We start from the raw sequence: 20,583 nt of genomic DNA on the forward strand, positions 1-20,583 counted from the left end.
TACCATTGAATTCAAGCCTGGGGCAAAACTCCCGAAGCCCAGATTATACTCCATGAGCCCAAAGGAGAAGGAGGAAATGGAAAGATTTATAAAAAAAAACCTGGAGAGAGGTTTCATTGAGCCAGCCAAGCCTAAAGTGGCTGCCCCGGTCCTTTTTAGAGAGAAGAAGGATGGCTCTTTACGTTTATGCGTGGATTATAGGGCCCTGAATACAATCAGTGAAAGCAACCTATACCCGCTGCCCCTCATGAAAGACATGCTGTCACACCTATCGAAAGGGAAAATTTTTTCTAAACTAGACTTAAGGGAAGCTTACTATCGAGTGAGAATCAAGGAAGGGGACGAATGGAAGACTGCATTTAACTGCCCCATGGGGTGCTATCAATTCAAAGTCTTGCCATTTGGATTACAAGGGGGCCCTGCAGTCTTTATGCAATTAATCAATGACGTTCTAAGGGAGCACCTGTTTAAGGGGGTCCTTGTTTACTTGGACGACATTCTTATCTTTACCGAAACAAAAGAAGAACACGTCAAACTTGTCAGAGCGGTTTTAAAGAAGCTGCGAGCCGCTCACCTATATGCCAAACTCTCAAAATGCGAATTCCACCAGGAAAGGATAGACTACCTAGGCTATCGCATATCCCCACAGGGCATTGAAATGGACCCAGAGAAGGTCAGAGCAGTATTAGAATGGGCACCACCCCGCACAAGAAAGCAACTACAAAGTTTCCTGGGCTTTGCAAATTTTACCGCCAATTCATCCCCTCATTTGCACAGATAGCCTTGCCCCTCACTAACTTACTAAAAACGAAGGGAACATCCTCAGTAAAACCTAGCCAGCCACTAACATGGACAATGGAGTGCCAAGCAGCGTTTGAGAGACTAAAGAGACTTTTTTCTGCCGAACCAGTACTAAGGCACCCAGACATGGACAAACCCTTCATAATACAGGCAGATGCAAGTGATGTGGCAGTGGGGGCTGTGCTATTACAAGAAAATGATGATGCAGTATTGCAACCCTGTGCATATACATCCAAGAAACTCACGGAAACAGAACAGCGCTGGCCCGTATGGGAGAAGGAGGCTTATGGGATACGTTGGGCATTACTCACATGGCGACAGTTCCTGGAAGGCAACAAAATCCCCTTCCAGGTGTGGACTGATCACAAAAATTTAGAAGCCCTGAAAACTTCCAGGAAACTCAATCCCAAACAAGCCCGCTGGTCCCAGCATTTTCACCAATTCCAATTTAAGCTCAAACATTTACCAGGAAGAAAGAACTTCCTGGCAGATGCTCTATCTCGCATGCCCCAATATAACAGCGCACGAACCACAGACTCTAGACCAATAATGGCAGAGTCACAACTGGCAGCACCAGTAACCACAAGAACCCAAGCCAAATTAAAACCACAACTGGACAGCCAAACTGGAATTGAATTCAGAAAAAGTTTGGAAACAGATGATTGGTTCCAGAAAAACAAAAATGTGTGCACAATGAAAGACGGGTTGCCTTGGATAGGGGAAAAGTTATATATACCAACAACTCAAAGAGTAACTTTCATGCACCTTTGCCATGACACAAAATCAGCAGGGCATTTTGGATTTGTAAAAACTTTACATTTAATTAAACGGCAATTTTGGTGGCCATCCATGAAAAAGGACATTGAAAGTTATATAGCCAGTTGTCCAAAATGTGCCACGGCAAAGAGGTTGCAAGGGAAAGTGCCAGGACTATTGCAAACAGTGGCAAGTCCCTCAGCGCCCTGGAGAGAAATAGCCATGGATTTTATAGTGGAATTGCCAGAAAGCAATGGGAATACTGTGGTCTGGACGGTCACAGACTTGTTTTCCAAACAGGTGCACTTTATCCCTTGCCAAAAGATTCCCACTGCAAAAGCCTTAGCAAAACTTTTCATCCAACACATTTACAGATTGCATGGGGCACCCCAACGCATCATCTCTGACAGGGGGGTGCAATTTACGTCTGCATTTTGGAAGGAATTTTTATCCCTCTTAGGAACCACTCAGGGACTGACATCTAGCCACCACCCTCAAGGAAATGGGGGGGCTGAAAAAATGAACTCAGTACTTAAGCAATATTTAAGATGTTTTCTTAGTTTCCAGCAGACCGAGTGGGCGGACTTACTCCCCTTTGCAGAAGTTGCCTACAATAATGCAGTCCACTCCAGCACAGGTTACACTCCTTTTCAAATAGCCACCGGTCAAAGCTTCAACCCCATGCCAGAATTAACCCCAAACGAACCAACGATCCCCTCGCTGAAAGAATGGATGGAAAAATTACAAAACACCTGGCCAATAGTCAGAAAAGCACTAGATGAAGCTAGGCAGGCTTACAAAACACAAGCCGATAAAAAAAGGGTTGAGCCTACACCATTCATTATAGGAGAGATGGTGTACTTATCTACAAAATACCTAAAGTCCCTACAGCCCTGTAAAAAACTTGGACCAAAATACATAGGACCTTTTCCAATTAAAAGAATCATAAATCCAGTAACAGTAGAATTAGAATTACCCAAAAATCTCAGGCAAATACACCCAATTTTTCATTGCAGCTTGCTGAAAAGAGAGCATCAGTCACCTCTACGGCCAAAAATCCCCCCCCCCACCTCCAATCATGGTGGAGGGTGAACAACACTTCGAAATAAAGGAAGTCCTTGACTCTAGGAGATATCATGGAGCAACTCAGTACCTAGTTGCCTGGAAACACCTCCCTCCCTCACAAAATGAGTGGGTCCATAAACGTCATGTCAGAGCCCCGAAGCTATTGAAGAAGTTTCACACAGAGTATCCTAACAAGCCTGACTAAATTTTATACTTGTGTTTTCTTTCAGGTGGATCTCTCTTATTGTTAAGAGGGGCCGGATGTCAGAATCCAATTATATTTCATCTTTAAATTATCAAATATAGAAACTCCCAATTCTGCCTTCTCTGGATTCTGCCATAAGAGGGAGAGAAGGGGGAGAACAAAGGGGCTTTATGGCCCTCACTTCCTTCTTTACACTTCAAAGAGCTGAATGCTGAATGTGTGTTTATTGTAACCTCGAAGCGTTAACATACCAAAGGAGGGAAGTTGCCTTTCATGTAGTTATCTGAAGTCTCCATCCAGACGGAAGAAAGAAGAAAGGGAGTGGAATTGTGATACTTGAAACTATCACTGGAAGGGGGGTTGATTGGGTGGGACTACTGGGGAACCCCTTAAAACCTTGAATGGGAGAGCTTGGACCCCAAGTCCTGTCTAGCATGCCTGCAACCATTTTCTCTTAATAAAGGATTCCTGTTGGAAGAATTATTCCAAGAGTTCTGTCTTCTTAAGATGCAAAGTGGGGTGGGTCCTTACAGGTTCTCTAGTATCATCTTTGATTTTTTTCCAAGATTTGATATAAGCTTTCATATAGTTTGTAGTTTCCAAAGTCTTTTCCAATATAAGTTCATAGTCGAGCTGTGGATAAGGTTCCTCCGTTTCAATGGTGAAATAGTCTTTGATCAAGAATAGTCTTTAATCTTTTAATGAAGACTATATTTCAAAAAGGTCAACAAATATCCACCTCCAAAATTCTAATAAACAAATTCATCACAGCTGTTACAAATCTTTTATCCTTTCCCTTTATTTCAGTGGTTCTCAACCTTTTTAATGCCGCGATCCCCAACCGGTCGTAAGTCGAGGACTACCCAACCGGTCGTAAGTTGAGGACTACCCAACTGGTCGTAAGTCGAGGACTTTCCCTGCCTGGGAGTGCCGCGCATGCGTGGTGCTGCCCCCTGTGCCGGCCGAGGTGTAGCTGGCAAGTGGCAGAGATGGCGCAGGCCGACCACCGGCTGGGCCACCAGCTGGCTCAGCCCAAGGGAGGTAAGGCACCCGCCAGACCCCACACGCACCAGCAACCCTCCCTGCGCCCGTCGGCCTCCCACCTCCCACCCCTGGCCCGCTTTTACTTACATTTTTAGTAGTTGCTCAGCAGGGAGGGGTGGAAACTTCCATACAACTCGCCTTCGCTGCAGACAACTTGCAGCACCGTTAGCAGAATGGGACTTTTGGCGGGCTCAGCAGTGCAGAGACAGCCTGGACAATTCCTATTGGCTTTTGAAAGCCAATAGAATTAGACTCTATTCAAGAGAGTCTATTCTATTGGCTTTCAAAAGCCAATAGAATAAAAGGGAGTAGCACAGCTAAGGAAAAGGAGAAAAAAATGGCGAACTGTGTTGTTTGGCGACCCCGTGAAATGGTCATTCAACCCCAAATGGGGTCTTGACCCACAGGTTGAGAACCACTGCTTTATTTGAAAGTCAAATTCATCAAATAGCAAAAGAGTTGTAATGGGATTTTTTTCCCATAAGATGTCCTCAGTGGACTGTAAACTCTTTCTTCCAAATAGGTAAAAATGTATCTCTTTTGGAAGCAGAAAAAACAAAAGCCAATATCTCCAATATAATAGATAGAGTAAAAAATATAGCATTTCTTTTTTTATATTTTTTTCAAGGCCCCAGGTATCCAGAAAGAAAAATCAAGTAGTCAATAAAGCTTTAATTATTTTAGTTCTTTTAAAACTTTCTTTCCCAAGTAGACAAAAACTGCACTCTTAAGATAGGGAAGTGATCAAAAACTTTTTACAGGCAAATAGTCAGGACAGAGAGAGAGGGAGGAAAGGTCTCACCTGGATTCACCAAGGTGGTTCTTTATGCTTAGATGATTTTCTGACTTCGGCTGGCACAGCTAAGTGATCGCCATTTTACTGGCTGATCTTCTCCGGCGACCCTATGGAGTTAGTTCGGACTGTAGAGGGAGCCGCCGCTCCACTGCAGCCGAGCAAAGCCTCCTCGATGGTAGTCGCCTCTCCAGGGCAATTTAAGACCCACATAAGGGTCTACCGGCAGAGGGAATACAGCCGACAAAGAGAGAGGTCTCTTTGTATGACTGAGGTGCTGCGATCCAGAAGTGGAAGTCCATAGTTTTTTGTCGAGGATGCCGCCTGAGCTGCAATTGCCTGCAAAATTGCCTGAGTGTCTCTTTGATGAACGTCCATTTTTTTCTTACTGCAGCACTGTCCTGATTGATTTTTGATCTACTGGACTTGCAGAAGTCAAGGCAGGGGCGGAAGATCCTTTTTCCCAAGTTTAGATAGGTTTTAAACGCTCATCATTGTGTTTATATCTTATATTGTAATCCACTAGGTAGCCAAATGGCCAGCTTTTTTAATCTAATAGGCTCCTATTGATAGTAGAGAAAATCCACAAAAATAGTTAAAAATAAAAAGAAAAGAAAAAGGTAAAAAATAGCCACAGGAGAAAAAGGAGGAAAGGATAATAAAAAGGAGAGAAAAAAGAAAATACTCCCAGAATAAAAAGGATAAAAAGAAAAAAGAAAAAGTATCAAAATTATAGTCCACCAAATTCTTGTTAAAAAAATTCTTAATTTCCAATTCTTCTAAGACAGCTTGTTATATTTCCAAAAACAATAATTATAATCCAAAGAAGCAGATGGCTCCAAATACCCTTTATTTATCAATATAGTCTGTCTTGTGAGGCCAAATAAACCAAAGACAAGTTTTTTCTCAGCAACATTTCAAGGTCTTAGATAAAAAATGTCTGGGCATGCAGCCAAACTTCTAGTCTAAATCATCTCCAAGCAAAAGAAAGTGAAAAAAGTTCTCAACGTAGCCATCAGGTGAAACAAAGTATCCATTCACAGCATGTTTAAAAGGAGAAAGAGAAAAAAAATATGAGAGAGAGAGAGAGAGAGAGAGAGAGAGAGAGAGAGGGCGCTCTAGAGCACTTGCTCATGATCTGTCCAATGAAATTGGCTTACACTGCAGTTGAGCAGGAGCAGGACTTTTTTGGTAGTGTCCTAGTTAGAAACTCTGCTCAGGAAATATAGCTCCCTATTCTGTTGTCTTGCCTTTTAGATAAACCTGTTTTTCTTCAGGCCCATTAGAATTTATCTTCTGTTGTCAACATGATATTTCTCTAAAAATGGACAGAAAAAGAGTAAATTTGATTGAGATTAAGCCAGCAAGTCAAATACAGAATTGAAAAGTGGACTGGCTCCAGCTAGGGCTATACAGAAGAAAAAAAAATCTCAGAAAAATGGGCTTAATTAGGGCTTTAAACAGGATAACCTTCAATAATAGGTAAATACTACCTAAAAGTAAAAAATGGTGACAAGATAAATGAAGATATGGGAAATTAGAATTGTGCTTCATATGGACTGGGGCACTTCCAGGTGGACCATCTCTAGCATCAGTTCAGTACTAACAAAATTTTATTTTCTCTTGATTTAACATTCTCTTGATTCTCTAGTCAAACATTATAGGCTGGCTAAGAAAAGCACTGGAGACAGATAAAAAAGACTGGCTAAAAGAAAATGAACCAGAAGTAGATCAGGATGGATATTATCAAACAACACTCCCAGCTATTGTATTTCAGGTATAAGAATATTTTTATGTAAATACTTTAAGTCACATTTAAAAACTTTAAAAAAATACAAAGTATTGGTAAGAGTTATACTCTTCTGATTGGATATAAAATATAAAATAGATTGGAACTTTTGAATTTGTTTTACTAAAGATTCTTGGAGAGATTCTTATATAGAGAGCTATGAAGAGGTGTCTAAGTGCTATTGTTATTCCATTGTTCATATCCCAAATGTAGATAATGTGTTCGTGTAGCACAAGCAAAATTTTGTAACTCAAATTATAATGGCAGGAAAAAAATATATTGTTCATCTGAATGTCTAGAAAACTTGCCTAATTCTGAGTGAAATGTTAGCTAATTGTTTTCTGGTTTTAGATGTTTGAACAGAATCTTCAGGTGGCTACTCAGATAAGTGAAGATTTGAAAATAAAAGTGCTGCATTTGTGCCTTCAACAAATGAGTTCCTTTCTTAACAGGTAAAATTATTATTATCAGATGTTTTTGGCAGAAACTTTGTAAAAACACAGTGACATGACCACAGACATTACAGACAGTGGTTGCTGAGCATCTGACATGCAGTCACATAACCCTGGTGAAAAGGATGGCCATTGGCACTTCAAAACCGAGTTGTAAGTAACCCTGGGGTAGTCCATCGTAACTCTAAACAGTCATTAAGAGACAAGTCAAAAATCAAGGACTATCTGTATAGATTTTTCTGCAAATGGTAATGCAATCTTATAGTTTGCCACCTCACTGTGACTTATGACTGAACCCATTGAATTTGCTTACTTTTAATTTTTTAAATAATTTTACAGAAACTATACACTACAAATGTATCCCTCTGGAAATTGCTAAAGCCTAATCTATCTATTCTGGGTAATAGATAGAGCAGTTTTAAGATTTTACCTTCTTTTCTCGTTGAGTTTGTTCTCCCTTCCCTTATTCAGGTATAAAGAGGAACCATATTTATATAAAGAGGAGCATTTAAGAAATCGTCAGTATCATCCATGCTATGTCCAGTACATGGTTACCATCATCAACAACTGTTAGACTTTTAAGTAAGTTTTGCATATGGTACCTAAATTTGACAAAAACAAACAAATAAATGCACTATACAAAAGGAAAAACAAATTCAGGGAAGGATGAAAGCAAGTGAATGCAAGTAGCAGTTCTTGATCTTCCCAAATGCAAAATTTATTTAAACAAGTGATTTTCAAACTTTCAAAGTTTAGTTATGCTGTTATATTATTATAATACTTATTGAAATATTTATTAAATATTGAAAATATATTTACTGTTAAGCCTATAACAGCTTCTATAACTTTTCAACATATTATGTAATATAAACCCCTTATAAAACTTCTATAAAACACATTGCAGAGCCTTTTGGATCAAATTTTAAGGCATGTAGTTCACTGCTTCTACATGAATCTTCCATTGCCCTTCCTCCTTCATAGAATTTTGCAAAATATTCATCATACTTCATCTCAACTCTTTTGACTATTCTCATCTTTAAGCTTTTCTAATCATGAAAATGCTTTGAAGAGGAAGAGAGTATTTGTTTAGCTGCTTAAAGTCCTGTGATTACTGTTGTGAAGTTCTTCATCTGGAATAGCCTTTATGTAAGGACCTGCCTCAATCAATCCTCCCAAGGAAGCAGAACTCTTGAAATAGCATCATTTCAAAAGGAACTTTTATTGGGACATGTTGACAGCAGGAATAGAAGGTAGGATGTGAAGGTTTCCTGCGTGAATCAAATAGTCAAAAGAGTCCAAAATAACCCACCCCCAGCTGTCCATCCAGACGGTTCAAACAGGCCAATCCGCAGGTGTGAAAGCGCCATGAGAACAGAGTGATAAGGCACCATTTCTTCCATGGTTGAAGATAAGGCAGATGGCTGGAGGCCACCCCAGGATGGGACTCCAAGCTAACCTCTCCAATGGACTGAGACTGGTAAGCCCCATCTTGTTGGCAACAGACCCCCTTGTGTCTGTGGATGGGTTTCCCAGACCCTGCCCATGTGGAGCCAGGGTAGTAAAGGGAGTTTTGGGTTTGAGCTCAAGGGCTGCTTTGAAAAGAAGGTGAAGGTGGCTACCTCTCAATTTTAACTTTAAAGCCCAGGGGAACAAAGAAAATGAGTGTATGTGTCAGAATCCAATTATATTTCATCTTTAATTATCAAACATAGAAAATCCCAATTCTGCCTTCTCTGGATTCTGCCATAAGAGGGAGAGAAGGGGGAGAACAAAGGGGCTTTATGGCCCTCACTTCCTTCAGTAGGCTTCTAAGGAGCTGAATATGTTTATTGCAACCTCAAAGAGTTTGAACCTTACCATAACAAAGGGGGCTATTTACCTTTCATGTAGTTTATCTGAAGTCTCCATCCAGACGGAAGAAAGGAGTAAAGGAGTGGATTTGTGATGCCTGAAACTATCACTGGAAGGGGGGGGGTGATTGGGTGGGACTACTGGGGAACCCCTTAAAACCTTGAATGGGAGAGCTTGGACCCCAAGTCCTGTCTAGCATGCCTGCAACCACTTCTTCTTAATAAAGGATTCCTGTTGGAAGAATTATTCCAAGAGTTTTGTCTTCTTAAGATGCAAAGTGGGGTGGGTCCTTACAGTATGTCTGTGTGTGTGAGTGAGAAGACCCTTTTTTCACATCTCTTGCTGCCAGAACCATCTTCCTGTCTGGCATTCCTCTCCAATAAACTGCAACCTTCTTCCCAAAGCAGTTGCCATGTTTATTCCCAGCTTGGATGAACCAGGATGAACTTCTAGTCTAAATCAGCTCCAAGCAAAAGAAAATGAAAAAAGTTCTCAATGTTGCCACCAGGTGACACAAAGTATCCATTCCCAGCATGTTTAAAAGGGGAAAGAAAAAAAAGTCAAGAGAGAGAAAAAAAGTTTATAGAATTTAAAAGGTAAAAAGTAAAGGCTGCCATGGGTTTCCAACAAAAAACATAGGCAAAAAGCCTCTATAACAGTGATGGCGAACCTTTTAGAGACCGAGTGCCGAAAACCCACTCTCACTCCATCTCCTGCCCTGCCTGCTCCACCCCTGCCCTTCCCGCAGGGCCATGCACCTCTCCATGGCCCGCCACAGCAGATGGCCTAGGTAGCCCTGCAGCGCCATGGCAGCCATACCCTCCACCCACACCCCGCAGCATCATTTGCACGCTATGGGGTGCGAGAGTGGAGTCTTGTCCCTGCTGCCCGGCTATGTCCTTGGCTGCGCTGCTCCATGCGGGCTGTGCCTGGGAGCGACTCTCCTCCAGGGGGGCTGCTAGTGAGGAGGGAGCTGCAAGGGGAGGCGGGGCTGGGGCAACGGTGCACGTGCCCACAGAGGGCTCCAAGTGTCATCTCTGGCACATGTGCCATAGGTTTGCCACCACTGTTTTATAAGAACAGGACCTTCCCAAATTTCTCTTGAGCTTCAGTCAGCTTTATTATATAAAGAGTTTTTAAGTTGCACAGAAACCACCACTTAAGTTCAGGAGGGAGGGAAACTCCATCCCCTCCCTAAAGGTGAAAGGTTTCTCTCCAAGCTGTAAAGAAACTATTTGCCAAAAATAAGCATGAGAAAGAAGATGGCATTCTCACCCGGCTCAGTTGTTTGTTGTCATTCTGAGCTTCTTCTCCATCTCTGACCATCAGCTGGTAATGGCGGATTGCATAAATGTGGTCCGCCTTTCTTCTGCTGATCTGGAGGTTCCTTTGCCTCCAATGAGCCAGCTACCATCGACCTGCGGTCCCCAAAGCTTCACTACTTGGTAGCCACCTCTCCGGGGCAGCTTTCAGCCAGAACGGACTCATCGGCAAGCGAAAATCAGACCCAGGGGGAGGAAAATCTTCCCCGGGTCTATTCTTCAGCAATGACACCAGAAACTCTCCAACTGACATGGTTCCGAAAGAAAGCAGATTTTCAAAGAATTTAGAGACTTTTTCCTCTAAAAGAAACTTTTATTATTCTGCATAGCTTCGGCACTAACAAAGTTAAGCCAGAAACTGAATCCTCCCTCCCCCAAGCATCTGTAACAAAGCATAACTCACTCCTTCATTTTACAGTCATCAATCACATTCTCCAATTAATGTGAACCGTGAGGTGCCCCTCCCGTTGCAGCTGAGCTGACCTTGGCCACACTGTGCTCAGACATTGTTATGGTTAACTACATACTTTCTCACCCCTTAAACTACTGCTATCTGTATTAACCCTAGAAATACTATACGGCTAAATAAAACAGGTTTGCTTCTTCATATATGGCAAGCAAGAACATACGATGTTAGCAGTCTTGACACCAACTAATGCTCATCTTCTTCTTTGATTTTGATGTGGTAATTAGCTTCCCGCAAGTCTAGCTTTGAAAATATCCTTCCCTTGGCCAGATGAGCTAGCATGTCCTTCATGAGGGGAAGGGATACATGTTTTCAGTGCACACCGTGTTCAACTCATGGTAATCAAGAGATGAAGAGAGCCATCTTTGTTCTCCTGGAACAAAACTGCAACTGCCACCCTAGGTTGGGCTGGCTGGATGAATCACTGGGCTATGTTTTATTGATGAAGGCATGCAGCTAGTCTAGCTCCCTAGGGTTATTGAGTAAAGCTTAGACTTTGGCAACTTAGGTCCAGGGACAATCTCAATGGCATAGTTGATGGGTTGATGGTGGGGGGAGTTTATCCGACCCATGCTCGCTAAATACATCTTTCAAGTCCTGACATTTTGGTATGTCTGGTATTTGCTCTCTTGTCACAGTTGCTGCCATTTCCCATTGGGACCTCCTTTGGGGAAGAGCACAATGCTCAGCACCCAGTGGGATTTTTTTCTTCCCTGGGAATTTTAAAAACCCTTTCCTCCAGTCTACCCATGGGTTCCACTTCTTTAACCAGACCAAGCCTTTCCATCTCTGGGGTTACTATTTTCCATTCATCTTCTTTGATTCTGATGTGGTAATAAGTTTCCCGCAAGTCTAGTGGGAAAAAATCCTTCCCTTGGCTAGGTGAATTAGCATATTCTTCATGAGAGGAAGGGATGAAATGATAGAAGGTGTTGAAACTACAGGAACCTTGGGGGGGAGTGACCATACAATATTGGAATTCAACATTATGCAAGCACAAGCAATAGAACATAGTCAAACTGGAGTCTTGGACTTTAAGAGAGCTAATTTCAACAAACTTAGAGAGAGCTTGGGAAGGATTTTATGGATAAGAATTCTCAAGGGGGAAACAACTCAAGAAACTTGGGAAATTTTGAAAAATGAGACTATAAAAGCCCAGTCTAGCATAATACCAATGAAGAAGAAAAATAACAGCTCTCAAAAGAAACCAGCATGGCTGCATAAAGAACTCTCTGATAAATAAAAATGAATATGCTGCCGAAGATTCTATTTTTATTTCAAATAATTCTGACAAAACTTTAGAAAAAAATCTTTCAAGATTTAAACTCATATTAATTTTGAACTTTATTTGGCAGGGGAAAAAAGCTAGAATTAAGATGAAAACACTACAAGACGCTAAGGAAAATAGAGGATTTGAGCTGCCGGAATGGGCATTGTATTATCAGGCATCTGTTTTAACATAGGTGAAAGAATGGATAATGCTTAGAAACAAAAAGGTTGTTATATTTAGAGCAGGGGTATTAAACTCAATTTCACTGAGGGCCGCATCAGCATTGCGGTTGCCCGGGGGGGGGCTGGGTGGGTGTGGCCAGAGTGGGTGCAGCCTACTGGGTGGGCATGGATGGAATGGGTGTGGCTTACTGGGTGGGCATGGCCAGTTCTACATCATTCGTGTCAAGGGTGCCAATGGGGGCCGGGGCAGGAGTGGGACAGATCTGAGGGTCTCTGGCAGAAGCAAATGGAGCAAGTGCCAAGGTATGGTCCACCAGGACAAGTGCCAAGATGGCCACCACAAAATTGGACATTGGCTCCCAAATGGCCTGGGCCAGGGCCAAGGCAGTGGGGGCCATTCCCTCACTGTTTCCAGGATGGCTTCATGGGCCACATGAAACCATTTCGCGGGCTGCATCCGGCCCCCGGGCCTTGTGTTTGACATGTCTGATTTAGAGGGACATGATTTACAATTGGGGTGGCACACTTTTGTATGGTATGGGAAAAATAGAGGTCATAAGTATTTTCAAAATCACTTTATAAGAAATGCCTTGTTAACAGTAAGGGAAAATATTAAAGCTAAAATATACCTAAAAATTCCAGGGTGGTTATCAACGATGGAGGCATTTGTACATCTGAACTTGATAAACTTTGAAAAAATATGGGCACATAGAGATATTTTAAATATTGATGAGAATTTAAAATCTAAGCAAGAACTGGAAAATCAGGGGATCAACCTGTCATAGTGGGCACATTTATAGATGCAAAATAGATATGAAAAAGATGTGAAAATGTATGGATTTTATAAAGATCAAACTGTGTTTGATAAGATTTTCTTAACCTCAGATGAGAAATTAATTAAGAAAATGTACAATTTTTTGTTAATTTTGGAAATGGAAAGTGAACAAGTTAAAGAAACAATGATAAGATGGGCAAAAAACTTTGGCTATAATATAGAACTAGAAAAGTGGCAAATGCTATGGGAGAGAAACTATAAATTAACAATGTCAACTTCATATAAAAAAACTTATATAAAATGTTTTATAGATGGCACTTGCCACCAGCAAGATTAGCAAAAATGTTTTAAAAAAATGTCTGATAGATGCTGGAAATGTAAACACAATGCAGGCATGTACTATCACATTTGGTGGACATGTCGCAAAGCTAAGGCTTATTGGAAAAAGATACATATGTGGTTAGAAAAAATATTAGATGAACATGTTGATTTTAGACCTGAACTTTTTTTACTAGGTATAATGCCTGAAAAGATTAATAAGCAGAGTTTATATTTAATTTTACACATCACTACAGCAGCGAGAATAATTTTCGCACAATACAGGAAGAATGAAGGATTGCCATCAGAAGAAGAAATAATCAGAAAATATTGGAATGTGCAGAGATGGACAGATTAACTATGAGACTGAAAGACAAAGAAGACACAGACTACTACCAAATTTGGGACTTATTTTATTGCTGGTTAGAGGAAAGAATGAAGGATTAGGAATTGAATATGTATTAGCATAGTTAACCCCAGACAGCTCGTTGATTGGAAAAATTAACATATGTATGCAAAAGAAAACCAATAAAATCTTTATATATATAAAAAAGAACTCTCCAATTGAAAGATAAAAAGGACAAGTATAAAAAGTGGAAAGAGAGGCACATAACTCAGGCAGAATATCAGCAAATAGCCCGACCCTGCAAAGATGAAGTGAGGAAAGCTAAGGCTCAAAATGAATTAAGGTTGCAACAAAAATCAAAAATAACAAAAAAAACTTCTTTCAACATGTAAAAAACAAGAAAAAAGTTAAGGAAATGAATGGTCCATTAGTGGAAGAAAGTGGCAAGAAGGTGACAAGTAACAGGGAGAAAGTAGAACTACACAACTCCTTTTTTGCATCCATCTTTACACAAAGGGAAAAAAACAGCCCAACCTATCAAAAACAGTACCATAAAAAACAATTAGAAACACAAATTAAGATAGGCAACAAAATGGTAATTGAGCATCTGTCCACCCTAGATGAGTTCAAATCACCAGGACCAGATGGACTACAGCCCAAGGTTCTGAAGGAACTGGCAGATGTGATCTCAGAACCACTGAATTATATCTTTCAAAGGTCCTGGAGCACTGGGGAACTACCAGAGGACTGGAAAAGTAGTTCCCATCTTCAAAAAAGGAAAAAAAATGGATCCAGGAAACTACAGATCTATCAGCCTGACCTTGATACCTGGGAAGATCTTGGAAAAGATAATCAAGCAACGAATCAGCGAACACCTAGAGCACAGGTCGGCAACCCGCAGCTCCGGAGCCTTCTCCTGCGGCTCCCAGTCCTCTTCCGCCATTTGCAGGGAGAAAGACAGAGACAGAGGCACTTGTACTTCCTCCCCCCCTCTCTCTTTGGTGTGTAAAAAAATGGCCTCACACTTTTCTCCAAAAGGTTGACAAGCTCCTGCCTTTGCTGCATCTCCGCAGGAAGCAGGAAGCAGCAGAAAGCAGCATCTCTCTCTCTCTCTCTCTCTCACTCACTCACTCACTCTCTCTCTCTCTCTCACACACACACTGAGTGGGGGAAGAGGACTAGCAGACCCAGAGCAGGAGAGAGCCAGCCCAATAAGAATGTGTGTCAGCTTGTCGGAGAACAGTGTCAGGCCAGCTGGCCAGGTGAGCAGATCGGAGAGAGTGGGAGGGGGGGAGGAAGAGAGAGGGAGAAAGAGAGGGGAGGGAGGGAGATAGAGAACTCATGCACAGCAGCCTTTATTTCTTTTTAATTAAACTCTTCAGTCAAGCCCCTTCCTCCGGCATGCATGCGTACGCGTGCAAGTTTTGCAGCTCCCAGTGTTTTCTTTTCTGTGGGAAATGGGTCCAAGTGGCTCTTTGAGTTTTTAAGGTTGCCGACCCTTGACCTAGAGGCAAACAAAGTCATTACCAAAAACCAACATGGGTTTGTCAAAAACAGATCATGCCAGACAAATCTTATTGCATTCTTTGACAAGGTGACAAAATTAGTGGACCTGAGGAATGCTCTGGATATAATTTACTTGGACTTCAATAAGGCATTTGATAAAGTAGACCACAACCTGCTACTTGATAAGATAGAAGAATGTGGGTTAGACAGCATCACTACCAGATGGATTCATAACTGGCTGATCGGCCGTAGTCAGTGTGGAATTGCATCTCCATGGAGGGAAGTGGGTAGTGGGGTGCCCCAGGACTCTATTTTGGGCCCAGTGCTCTTCAACATTTTCATCAACGATTTGGATGAGGGGATAGATGGGGAAATCATCAAATTTGCAGACAACACCAATCTGGCAGGAATAGCCAACACAAAATAGGCTTAAGATACAGAAGGATCTTGGCAGACTCGAATATTGGAAACTAACAAAATAAAATTCAATGGTGAAAAAAGTAAGGTTCTACATTTAGACAAGAAAAACCAAATGCACAAAGAAGAGGGAGTCAAGCTATTCTCCAAAGCACCTGAAGGCAGGAAAAGAAGTAACAGATGGAAACTAACCAAAGAGAGAAGAAACCTAGGACTAAGGAGAATTTTTCTGTCAGTTAGAACAATTAATCAGTGGAACAGCCTACTTCCAGAAGCTGTGAATGCTTTATTATTATTATTATTATTATTATTATTATTATTATTATTATTATTATTATTAGTAGTAGTAGTAGTAGTAGTAGTAGTAGTAGTAGTAATATGAAACAGTCTCTGTGTGGGTTCCCATTTTCAGCCCCAGGGGCACAGTGGCAAAAGTATCTGAGTGACTGAGTTGTCTAGCTGGCAGAAGGTGACTGGGGTTTTTAAACTACTCAGGCAGATCCCCAACTTCTCCACTAAAGCTAGGCTAATGAAGCATCTGATACATGCCAAGTATTTTTGGGGAGCATCCTTCCCAGCCTCAGGGAGGCATAATTCTATAGGCATAATCACTGGTGCAATTGGCCCATTTACCAAGGGGTCATCTTTGTGTCAGAGAACCCTTGGTCTTCCTTCGACAGGGTTTGAGTTCCTCCCCGTTTGGGTGTGGGGGGGTCAAACTCCTTGACCTCAGTGTTTCTCAGCGCTGTCTCCTTCACACGAGGCTGTGGCTTGGTGGCTTTCCCACTTGTTGCATGCTTTCCCTTTTTGGCCAGGGTTCTTGTTCTGCAGTCTGCTGCTTGATGGCCCTCCTTCCCACAGTTGAGACAGCAGTAGAATGTACTGGTTGAGCTTGAGTTTTGACTGTTTCTCTCTTCCTCTCGGGGCTGACTTCTTCCAAGCCCTGCTGGACCAGTACTTATTTCAAGCTTGGTCAATTTTGGCTTCCTCCGCAAGCATGCACCATCGTGGAGCCACGTGGAAGCCCCCTCGCAATGCAGGCATTGTACAGGTCAACATTGAGGCTGTTTCAAGAACAGTTCACAAGGATGTACTCTGGCCAATTGAGTCAGCAAGCCAGATCTCAAAACTCCTTGCTATACTTGGCTGCCAGACAGTGCCCTTACCTCACCGTTTTAATGTGAGTGCCATGGTTCCGATAGATGAAACACATCAAAAGAACTTCAAGGAAAAATTCTTCCTTGAAGAACATTTATTCGGGAAACAAAGTATTGGTACTACATAACTGAACCTAAAAATTAAATTTCCTTCCCTTGGATACAAAGTAACTAAGTACAATTTCTACTCCCATAAAACACATTCCCCAATTAGCTTCAAGCACGGGCTTTCTCCTCAGCTCCTCAGCCCGCCAAAACGTTATCAGCTCGTCCTTGAGTTCCCACAGCAGCGTTATTATGGCTAGCTGAGCTTACATCCCAACCTCCCTGCTGTACCTGAATTCTAAAAGTAAGAAAAACATGTTAAAGGAGAAGGGAAAATGGCTGCATTTTCATCAGTTGTCAGAGCAGGAACATCCAATATTAGCAGTGTTGACATCCGCCCCCCCTTACAAAAAGGACAAATACTACAATACAAACAAAATCAAAGGTTAGGGGTTGCCCCTTGGTTTGTTAGGATGTTTCTCATAGAATTTACTAATGAGCCTGTTGGCTTTTACATCGCTAGATTTTACCCATGTGGCTTCAGACAATGGATATCCTTTCCACTGCACTAAGTACTATAACTTTCCTTTAAAAAGTCTAGAATCAAGAATATGCTTCAATTCATAATGAGTCTGTCCAGCTACTATGAGGCCCAGGTGACTTCTTAGGGTGAGGTCGTAAGATAGAACCCTGAAAAGGTTTCAGTAGGAACACAGGATGGACTTTCCCTAGAAGTTTGGGAAGCTTTAATTCTACTGTGACTGGGTTAATGATCCTCATGATGGGGAAGGGACCTAGGTACTTCTGTCCTAACTTTTTACTAGGCAACTTAAGTTGTAAATATTTTGTCGATAAATAAACTTTTTCCCCAACTTGGAATGATCTTTGGGGAGCCCTCTTTTTATCTACTTGCATTTTATATATCTCAGAAGCCTTTTTCAGAGCAATTTTCATGTTTTTCCATACCTCCTCACACACCCCCTAACCCGCTGGTCAAGCATTTGGGAAGTAGAAGTCCCTGAGGATATTCGGATATTGGGTTGAACTCTTTTTCTGGGGGGAACTTTAAAAGGCATAAAACCGGTGCTGCTATGGACAGAGTTATTGTAAGCCACCTCTGCGAAAGGAAGGTCAGTCCAGCTCATTTGCTGATAGTCCACATAGCATCTGAGATACTGCTCCACCACTGAGTTCGCTGATTCAGCTGCCCCATTGGTAGATGAGTGAAAATCCAACAACAGTCCTTGTGACAAGCCAATTAACTTGAGAAAACCCCTCCAGAACCTGGCCATAAATTGGACCCCCTGGTCCAAGATTATTCATTTTGGTGTGCTGTGCAGTCTGTAGATATGCTTCAAAAACATCTTGGTTATTCGTTGGGCTGACAGGAGTCCTTTGCAGGAGATGAAATGAAACCTGCTTTGAAAATAGATCTATCACAATCCAAATCACCATATTCCCCCTACTTTCAGGTAATTCCACTATAAAACCCATAGCAATTTCTTCCCATGGTAGAGAAGGGTCCACCACTGGTTGTAATAGTCAAGGGTTTTTTTCCGGAATTATTTTCATGGTGGCACACATAACACAGCTCTTGACATAGTTCTCTACATCCTGTTTCAGACCCGGCCACCAAAATTGTCGATGAACCAGATGCAGTGTTTTTAAATATCCAAAGTCTCCAGCTTGTTTCACATTGTGACCATGCTGGAGAGCACTGAGGTGGAGGGTTTCAGGCAAGTACAACTTCCCACCTTTGTAAGCCAAACCATTCCTGCACATCAAGGAGGTTTGATTTTCCTTGAACCATTGATCGTTGAGTAGTTCCTGTTTTAATTTCCTCGCCCCAGGGTCATCAGGGTTTGGGACTTTCGAAGATGAGGCTCTCCATGGCGTTAGTTGAGAAGCAGCCTGCGGTGTAGATATAATTGCTTCATTAACCTGCCTTCATTAATGCTGGCTTTTGTATTGTGGTAATCTGGATAAAGCATCAACTAAAAAGTTTTTCTATCCCGGTATGTACTTCAGGGTGAAGTTAAATCGGTTAAAGTATTGCGCCCACCATACTTGTTTTGGGAACAGCTTGTGAGGAGTTTTCAGTGCCTCTAGGTTTTTGTGATCAGTCCATACCTCGAAAGATATCTTGCTCCCTTTTAGATAGTGTCACCAGTTTAATAGAGCCCAACGAATTACAAAGGCTTCCTTCTCCCACACTACCCATCTTCTCTCGCAATTGGTGAACTTTTTTGAGATGTAGGCACAGGGCTGTAGGGCACCATCATGGTTCTTTTCCAATAGTATAGCTCCGATGGCCACATCGCTGGCATCGGTTTGAATCACAAAGGGTTTCCCCGGACAAGGATGCTTTAGGAGTGGTTCGACCGCAAAAAGTTTTTTCAAACTGACAGTTCATAGTCCACGCTAGTGGCTGGCCCGGTTGGGGCTTTCCCTCCCTCTTTGTCTGTTTTCAATAAGTCCGTGAGGGGTAAAACAATTTCAGCAAAGGAGGAGATGAACTGTCGGTAAAAGTTGGCAAATCTCAGGAAGCTCTGAAGCTGTTTGCAAGCCTTTGGGGGTTGCCATTTGATTATGGCTATCACATTAGCAGGGTCCATTTCAATGCCCTCACTGAAAATTCTGTAGCTAAGATAATCTAGTCAGGACTGATGGAACTCATACTTTGATAGTTTAACATATAGTTTGGCATTCAACAACTTCTTTAACACTTCTTGTACTAGTTTTACATGGTCAGCCATATTCATGCTGTATATCAGGATATCTTCAAGATACACCAAAACTCCTTTGTATAAATGATCATGTAGTACCTGGCTGATCAGCTGCATGAAGACAGTTGGAGCTCCCTGAAGTCCAAATGGCATGACTTTAAATTGATAGCCCTCCATGGGACAGTTAAAAGCAATTTTTCATTCATCTCCTTCTCTTATTCTTATTCGATAATATGCCTCTCTCAGGTCTTACTTAGTGAAGACACTCCCCTTCGCCAGGTGGGTTAGTAAGTCCTTCAGGAGGGAAAGGGGATATTTGTTCTCTACGCTCACAGCATTTAACCTTCTATAGTCTACACAGAGACAAAGTGATCTGTCTTTTTTCTTTTTAAATAACACCAGAGCTCCCATCTGAGATGTGGCCTGTTCAATAAATCCTCTTGCAGCAGTTCACATACTGCTGCAATTCACCCATTTCAAGGGGGGGTCATGGCATACATCCTCGGCTGTGGGAGTTTAGCTCCCAGTAACAGTTCAATGGTGCAATCATTGGGCTGGTGGGGAGACTGGGTGTCGCATTCTTTCTCACTAAACACCTCCACTGGATCCCGGTATTCGTTGGGGATGAGTGGCTCACTCATCCATCACTGTATGGGACTAAAAATACAGTTCAATCAATCAATTCCAACTTTGTGAGATTTTTTTTTCCCACGAGAAGTTGAAATTGATTGAACCTTTTTTTTTTGCAAACGGCAGCAGAGACCTAGGACTGGGGCGATGGCACACATGCCCACAGAGAGGGCTCTGCATGCCCCCTGTGGTACACGTGCCATAGGTTCGCCACCACGGTCTTATGGGATGATGCTCAACATTGTCTATGTCACAATTATTCTGGAGATGGAAGTTCCAGTCATGCTGCTATATGATCCTAACAGAAAGATTATTCCCACCGCCTGACCAAAAGGCGACCAAGGATTTATAAGCAAAATATCTGCACAAAAACCACCAATCCCGATGATTGGCCAAATAAATTCCTTTCTGGTTCTTGAGTCCTCCCAGCATGAAGGCCCTAAATTCCGCCATATAGGCCATGGTCACCATGGCCGCAAACAAACTGCATAGGGTCAAGGTTTTTTTTTCTGTGGGTCAAGGCTGAAAGTTTGGTGACATTTGTGCCAATTATCTCACATACTTGTGAAGTTGACCTTCCAGACAATTGACATAGATTACTAATTTGTATTTGGAGGAAGAGTTAAAATAATTCAGACAGGTGGCTGCTTGGTGTTGTATGTGTGCC

General features: G+C 42.0%; 1 protein-coding gene and 1 long non-coding RNA gene across 5 annotated transcripts in view; one reads left to right on the forward strand and one right to left on the reverse strand.

The window, feature by feature from the left end:
• Positions 1-20,583, reverse strand: part of PDCD6 (programmed cell death 6) — a 124,660-nt gene that overhangs the window by 33,307 nt on the left and 70,770 nt on the right. The window contains exon 1 of one of the 4 annotated variants that reach the window (XM_039355605.1): positions 7,336-7,466. The exons of the other annotated variants lie outside the window; for them this stretch is intronic. The gene's annotated coding sequence lies outside the window, so the exon portion shown is untranslated. Of the gene's footprint in view, positions 1-7,335; positions 7,467-20,583 lie in introns of those variants that run through there. 4 annotated transcript variants of the gene reach the window in all.
• On the forward strand, positions 4,234-7,401 carry LOC120313565. The gene is made up of 3 exons (XR_005558175.1): positions 4,234-6,441; positions 6,805-6,905; positions 7,377-7,401. It is a non-coding gene; the product is annotated as an uncharacterized LOC120313565 (long non-coding RNA).

The sequence above is a fragment of the Crotalus tigris genome, unplaced genomic scaffold (genome assembly GCF_016545835.1).
Source record: "Crotalus tigris isolate CLP2741 ecotype Arizona unplaced genomic scaffold, ASM1654583v1 scf7180000018697.696732, whole genome shotgun sequence".
Lineage (NCBI taxonomy): Eukaryota > Metazoa > Chordata > Lepidosauria > Squamata > Viperidae > Crotalus > Crotalus tigris.